This window comes from Capsicum annuum, unplaced genomic scaffold (genome assembly GCF_002878395.1).
Source record: "Capsicum annuum cultivar UCD-10X-F1 unplaced genomic scaffold, UCD10Xv1.1 ctg62224, whole genome shotgun sequence".
Taxonomy (NCBI): Eukaryota; Viridiplantae; Streptophyta; class Magnoliopsida; order Solanales; family Solanaceae; genus Capsicum; species Capsicum annuum.
The window spans coordinates 2378-10072 of NW_025871209.1; the positions used below are offsets into that span (position 1 = coordinate 2378).

Consider the following 7695-nt stretch of genomic DNA (forward strand, 5'->3'; position numbering starts at 1 on the left):
TTTTTATTTTCTTCTTCTTTTTCTTTTCTAAAACTAAATTAGAATTTTGCATGTAATTTATAATGTTTGAAATGCTAATGTACCCATGCGTAAGAAGCAAGGCGAGTTACGGAATAATTCAAAAGTCGTTGTAAGATAAAGTGCGGAAAAGAATAAAAATAGATAAGATAAAATTGTCTCAAGTTTATATGAAACGAACGAATGCCTTTTGACGCTAGATAAGCTTTAAGCATGTTTAGTATATTTGTCTCAATTAAGAATGTGGCGTACACATCTTTTTGAGATGTTTAAAAATAACTAAAGGATGCAATATTGTACTTCGACGAAGATCATTGTAAAATTAACTTATATTGGCTTAATTCAGGAATAAATCGATAAGTTTTTAGTATATTAAAAATAAACGAATCAAGGCCTTCAAACATCAGTTATCAAAATAGTTTAAGTCAAGATAAGTTGACAAAAGAGACCTTGCTAGAAATACGGGACTCGAGGGGTGCCTCATAACTTCCTCTCGATTAATAAAATTTCTTACCCGGTCTTTTGTTTTTGCAGACAAAAATAAAGAGCCATTTCCTTTTGACTACGGATTTAAAAAGTTGACTTGGAATGCCATAACTCAATTTCAAGTGATGACTCTTAAAATGATAAAAATAATCCCTATTCAAAACTGTCACTTTAATTAGAAAATCCTTCGGCCGCTCAAGCAAAAAAGGAGTGTGCCCACGGGTATTCTTAGATCCCATATCATCCTTGAAAGAGGGATATGAGTGACAAGTATTTGTGAACAATAATTATATGTTATCTAATTTCTTTGCATTTTCTTAGAAATAAGGATGGATTGTGAATTTGCTAGGTCCTGGGCATATTCCTAGAAATAGGGATACCCAATTGAGGTTTTGGGTGGATTTGTTTGTTACAAAAATGAGGTATTCGAAAGGATCCATGGGTGATTATTTGGTATTTGATTGAACGACTAACGTCAAAACCCCTAACCTAACGTACCCATATAGTAATTAACTAGAGTTTGCATTTGATTCACATATACTTCCCCTAGGAAAACATAATCCCAAGACTATTCTCCTATTCGAATTTCATGTACAATTGTTTCTCTAAATTGGTAGTTCAAGTAAAATTTGTTCAAACAACCTTTCAAAACATATCCCCACCCCCCAACCCAATTTTAATTTATGTCTTATTTTATATTTACTTTGCAGATAAATACTTAGTAGCTTTCAACACATATAGGAATCAAATACTAGTTACACTCCTAATGGATTCGAACCCAACTCGAGTTGGGTTATTATATTGAAAACGATCATCTTGCACTAAAATAATGGTAAAGGTGAGCGTGATCAAAATGTTGTCATTGTCAGGAAGTGAAACTCATTTTTCGCTTGTGTGGTATTGATAGTGACTTTGGGTTCACCCGTAGTGTGTATTATTGACTTTGCTTGGTGTTTTTGTTTCTTTTTAGGTTATTTTAATAGTTTCCATGACACATCACTTATGCAAGTAATGCTGAACTCTTTGATGGGCTCCTTGATGATGAAGATCATCTCCACGATGTAGGGCATTTTAGTTTTATTTGTATCTCACCGAATGAGGGGAATGAGATCATTAATGTCACAAGTATGATATTTCATATGATTCAAATAAAAAGACTCTTTGGGGGTCAAGCTCATGAATATCCAAACTTATACTTGAAAATTTTTGTAGAAGTATGTGCCCTGTTCGACATTGCTCACAACTCACAAGAATCTATACGATTACTACTATTTTCATTCTCTCTAACGGGTGAGATAGTGTTATGGTTGAGGTCTCTTTACATTGGGTCAATCATATCATAGGTTGGTCTTACTGATGCTTTCTTAGATCGTTACTTTCCACCATAAAAGATGTTGCAATTGCAGCAAGAAATCATTAATTTTCATCAACTCAATGGAGAGTCTCTATATGAAGTTTGGGAGAGATTTAATGAAAATCTTGTGCAATGTCCTAACCACGAAGTACCCGATAAAATTCTTCCATAGATATTCTATAGGGTGTTGGACCAACTCAACAAGACCTGGTGGACAACACAATCGGTGGATCACCTGTGAGGTTGTCATATGGAGTGGCTTTAACTTTTCTTGAGAAAATCACAAAGTAAAAAAAGGGGTGGTATACTCAGACACTGAGGTAGCTAAAGGTCCCCCTCCTACCTCCTATATGGATAAAGAGCAAAGAATGAAAGTAAAAGAGATAGAGGAAAACATGGCAAAGATAATGACATAATTAAACCTCCTTACAAAGCATGTGATGGGTATACCAAAAAAAAGTCAATGCCATGGAATCCAAAGGATATGATGAATAAAAACAAAAGGCTTGATGAATAAATTAGACACTTCATAAACTACTGGGGGGTTCCCGCCCGGCCTATCAAAAGAAATATGAGAACCAAGGTTTAACCGATCGTTATCTTGAAAGAGAATGCTGTGATAGGGATAGAGATAATGATTAAAGGGAGAAGTAGAGGGAGTATGATAGATATGTTCCCCCCATGACTGAGTGAAGTGAAAGCAGTCAAATCCCATGGATCCCAAAAAGTTTAAAGTTGAGGTTGTGCTTGCTAGAATCTTGATGATAATAGAGGGAATGGATAAGATGGTCTAAAAATTTAAAGAAAACTTCTCTCAAATCAACCAAATGGTTGTATCATACTTTGATTCTATCAAACAATTGGAGACCTAAATTGGCTAAATCTCAATAACACTCAATGCTAGGCCCAAGGGTGTCCTTTTTAGTGATATGACGGCAAATTTAAAAAATGATGCTCAAGTCTTAGAAATTGTCACCCGGAGTAGTAAAGAACTTGGTGCACAAGAGATTGAGGTCAAAGAAAAGTCTCATGATGATCAATTGAGCACAAAGAAGAAACATGTGGGTGATTTCAATAGTGAGGCTCTAAGGGTTTCAAGAAGGGAATAATAAAGAGCCGACAATAATTAAAGAGATGGTTGATGAGGGGGGAGATCTTAAAGTAGTCAAGGGTGATGAACTGCAATGTGACCCCTTGTCTCCAATGAAAATTCCTCTTCTTTTCCATCAAAGACTCAAGAAAAAGGAGGAGAATGTCAAATTTAAGAAGTTCCTTGCCATGCTTAGCAATCTTTCAATAAAATCTTGTTGCTAGAAGTCATTAAGGAAATTCAAGGATATGCTAAGATAATGAAGACATTTATGTCCAAAAAGTGACTTTTGTATGATGAAACCATTGAAGTTACCCATAGTTGTAGTGCTATCGTGTCTAATGCTATGGCAAAAAAGAAAAAAGATCTGGGAGCCTACATAATCCCTTGTACCATTGGGACAGACAAATTTTATAAAGCCTTGTATGGCCTTGGTGCAATCACGGTAGCGCAATCGTGGCTCAGTGGCCTACAATCACGACATTTGAGGTTGTTTTTTAGCTTGGACTAAAAATCCCTCAAGTCCATTTCTTTCCCAGAAATTTCCAAGATACCATCCCATTAGCTTAATTATATAACATAACATAGATTTTACATGAAAATGTTAATAATTAATATTGTTGTGTTACTCTCAGGTTCTTAAGGCTAAAAATGGGAGACTATGACCAAACTCATTTCACGAATGCTAAGTGCAAGAATCTATACTATACTGACTTGCCTAGAATCTAGTTACTCTTAGAGAGAGGTATTTGCTTTAACAATGTGAAGGAGAAGCTCCCGACCTTTCATGACCTGTTGGCAACCACTGGGTAGAGGTACTTTTCCTTAGATCTATGTAGGGAAAATAAGAATTGGGTAAGGGAGTTCTATGCAAATCTCAGCATAGTTTCTATCTCAGACCCAATTTTAAGGATATGAGGGAAGGAAGTCCACTTTGGAGCTAAGAAGATAAATAACATATATGGGCTATTGGATGCTGACATGAAACCATATGAAGATAAGGGTTGTAAACCTGGGTGCTAGCTCGCTGATAATTTTTTCCTGGTAGAGAGGCTCCGTAGACCACCACGAAGATAGGGATATTATTACATGATTTCATAGTTGAGGCTCAAATTTTTTTTGGCTATCATCTATTGCCAAATTTATCTATGTACCAATATGACCTATGTCCTTGATGTGAGATCCCAGATAATTACATATATATTTTGGATAATATTTCTACGAATGTTGGGCATCTTATTCTATTAGGAATGCGATATTTCAAGATCAAAGGTAGCTCTTTGATTTTATTTCCATCCTTTATTACTGAGTTGTGAAAGAGAGTGGGGGTTGAAAAGTACCCCAAAGATACTTGGGTTATTCCAAATACCCCCATTTACGCTCTTAAGATTCATGGTAAAGGCACACCTAGTAAGAGAAAGAAGAGGAATATCGACTTAGGCAAGTCGATAGATGAGAACATAAACTTTTGCAATTCATCCACAACAGGGTTGTTTAAGGATATCTCAGTTGAGATGAGGGTGATCAATGATCTTGTGTCTGGGTTGCCTACGGGGCCAGGAGGGCCATCTGCAGCTCACCATTCTTATGTTGCTTAGACGAACTATGAGCAATTTTTGACAGACCAGTAGGAGCCAAGGGCCATATTTATAGGATTTATAGGGCTAACTTGTCCTTGGAAAAGTCACATAGATAGCTAAAGGAGTCTTGTGAAAAGATGAAGAAGAGGGAGAATAAGATATATATATATTTCGTATAAATATATGGAAGGAGGTGAAGGGCCTGCAGAAGGTCTTGAAACCCAAAGATAGACTTCCTTCTCCTTGGGCTGGTGATGATGATGAGGTCCCAGTTATATGGTTAGACATAAATGATGCCGAGGCCTAGAATGACAACAATGCTTGATGCGGTTACAGGTAGCACTCTTTATTCTTTTCTTATTCTTTCTTGATTATGAAATGAGGTTATTTCAAGCTTTTAGTTGGGGGTGCCCATCTTGCTAAAATCGTAGTTATTTTATTTGATTTTTTTTACTATTGGGATATTTGTTTGGATGTTTTTCTCTTTTTTTTGGATGTTTTGGATGGTCATATTTTTATTCTGGTTTGTAATATCCTGGCACCTTGATGGTGCCTACATTTCATGGATTAGTTGTTTGTTTCATTATTAGATTCTTAGTTTATTTTTAGCTTGTTTTTTATTATGCCGAACGAGCCTTTTCTTATGATATCTTTAGTGATGATATTCTTAAGGAAAAATCATCGTGGTTGGATTTTGAGCTATAAATGCAGGGTAAATCTAAGTACCCATAGAATTGGAGTTTTGGGATCGCTTCTATACGTATGGTGAAGTCTGAATAACCATAGTGTTTTCCCTTATGAGAACCAAAATATGATATGATGGCTTGGTTTGGTGTCATTAATAGCAAATTGTGTGTTTTGTAAATGTGAAGAAAACACCCCCTCCATCAAAAATTTTTTGAAAATCAAGGGATTAGATATGAACAATTTTGTAAAAATGCTTTAACTTTTTTTTGTGACTCCAAAGTCCTTAGTTTTTAGAATAAGGTAAATACCTCTTGTTTTCTCTAGTAGGAAATGCAATTGAGCCTCTTTGAAAAGATTGCAGGTCATGAGCAGTGGGCGTAGTTGTTTAACTCTCATGCTTGCATGTATCATCTAGAACTTGCCCCGTTAGTCTCTAAGGCTAATCGTCATTATGCTTGGCTGGTGAAATGATCTTAGGACTTTTTTGTGAACATAGGAACCCACTTTAGCCTAAATAGCCTACCCATGCATAAAATAGTACCCTTAGTCACTCATTTTGAGCCTCCAAACATTTCTTTGGCAATGAAATTACAAGCCTTGAACCATTTGAATTTTACCCCTCTTCTGAACCCTACCCTCCTTGAACTTGATAATGCAACTTGAGGCCAAAATCCTAAGTTGGGGGAGGTAAGTCTTAGAAGAGTGACTTTGGGCCATGGTAATGTAAGTGGATGCCTAAAGCTAAGCAAAGAGAGTAAGTGAATAAGTGAAAAAGAGAGGAATCATCAAAATAAGTAAAATCATAGATTGCACAAAAGAAATAATTAAGAAGAAAATGCTTTCAAAGAGATGGGTAAATCAAAGTAGTGAAAGGAAGCATGTGTGAAGTTGGAAACTAATAACGTGGCCCATGGTCCAAAGTTTGATTGAATAGTGTGATGTATATGTTCAAGGATGGTGTAGTAACTTTATTCCAAAATGATATCATACCTATTCCCTGAGCCTATATTACTGTAACGCCTCAATTTTTTAAACCGAAATGCTATACGGTGCTCATGACCCTGAAGGACCACAAGCTAACCCATGACTGATATCTGTACTTGTAATTGTATAATATACATATAAAATGCAGAAACATGAACAAAAAGGGCATAAGGTTCAATCTTGAATGATAAAATATTTGAAATAAGGTGGTATCACAGTACGAAAAAAAAACTGAAAATACTAAAGTCTAAATCTGAAAACTCTATAATCATCTGAAAGCCTCTAAACTGTCTGATTAAGGTGTTGAAGGAATATGTCTCCAACTAACTCCCTAAACTGAAAATAAAATGAAATACTGGAATAATAAATGTAACGATCATGTCCTTGAAAGATCAGGACTCACTGCTTACTGAACTGCTACTGCTGATCTGGAATCTGCACCTCAAAACCTATGGTGTAACATAAAAAGAAAGCACCATAGCACAAATACGTCAGTATAACTAAAGTACTGAGTATACATGGGGGTATGCTAAATGCATGGGGTTTATATGCATGAACATGCTGACTAATATGAATGTGAGAATACATACTTACATACATACGTAACTGCTACTGAACTCGTGGAGGTACTGACTACTTGAATTTGAACTCTGACAACATGAGTTTCGTGATACTGAGATACTGAATGACTGATAACATGGATGACTGTATCTAACATTCCTAATTCTGGGGAAAACTATCTAAGTTCCAAACTATATCTGAACATCTAAGTTTGAAATCAGTCCTAGCTAACGAGTGATCTCTGAAATTTATAATGAGAATACTCAACTAAATCTGAGATTGAGATCAAGCCTATCTGCCTGGTGACCTCTAGATCTAATAATAAACATCTGAATATGGGACCAAGCCTATCTGAAGGGATGGTCCAGGAATCAATGGAACTATCTGAGTTCCTTACTGAGATCGATGACTGTATCTGACAGTCCTGATTCCTGATTTCTACTTTGAAGACTGATACTGAAACTCTAACTATAACTGTGACTGTAGGAGGTAGTAACCTAACCAACATACCCCGATACTGTACTGGTGGGGTCCAATCTTTTCCCTGATTGGAAGAGTGTCAATACTGTGCCACGGGTAGAGACCTCTACTATGGTCAATTCTCTCTGACGGGTGACCCTGAACAGAAAATCAAGCCTAAGGTAATATAATATTCAAGTATAGCCTTAATTTGATAGGTGACTCATGTCCTGCGCTGGATACCCAGATCTAGAGTACAAGGATTTCTGCTAACGGCTTTGCCTTTATAACAGGAAAAACCACTATCCCTACACTCGCTCGTTTCACAAAAGTTTTCACATGACTGACTCGTTTCACATGACTGACTCATTTTACAAAAGTTTTCACTCAGCGGCCATTTGAAACTAGCGACGACTTCTAAACAGGAATATGGTTCTAAAAAACAAATGAACTGCTCGATAACCAAACTATCAGTT

At 36.2% G+C, this 7695-nt stretch overlaps 1 non-coding gene across 1 annotated transcript; it reads right to left on the reverse strand.

Annotated features, from left to right (window-relative positions):
* Positions 1 to 1902: 1902 nt before the first annotated feature.
* Positions 1903 to 2008, reverse strand: LOC124893586. Its single transcript, XR_007050774.1, has one exon. It is a non-coding gene; the product is annotated as a small nucleolar RNA R71 (small nucleolar RNA).
* Positions 2009 to 7695: the final 5687 nt, after the last annotated feature.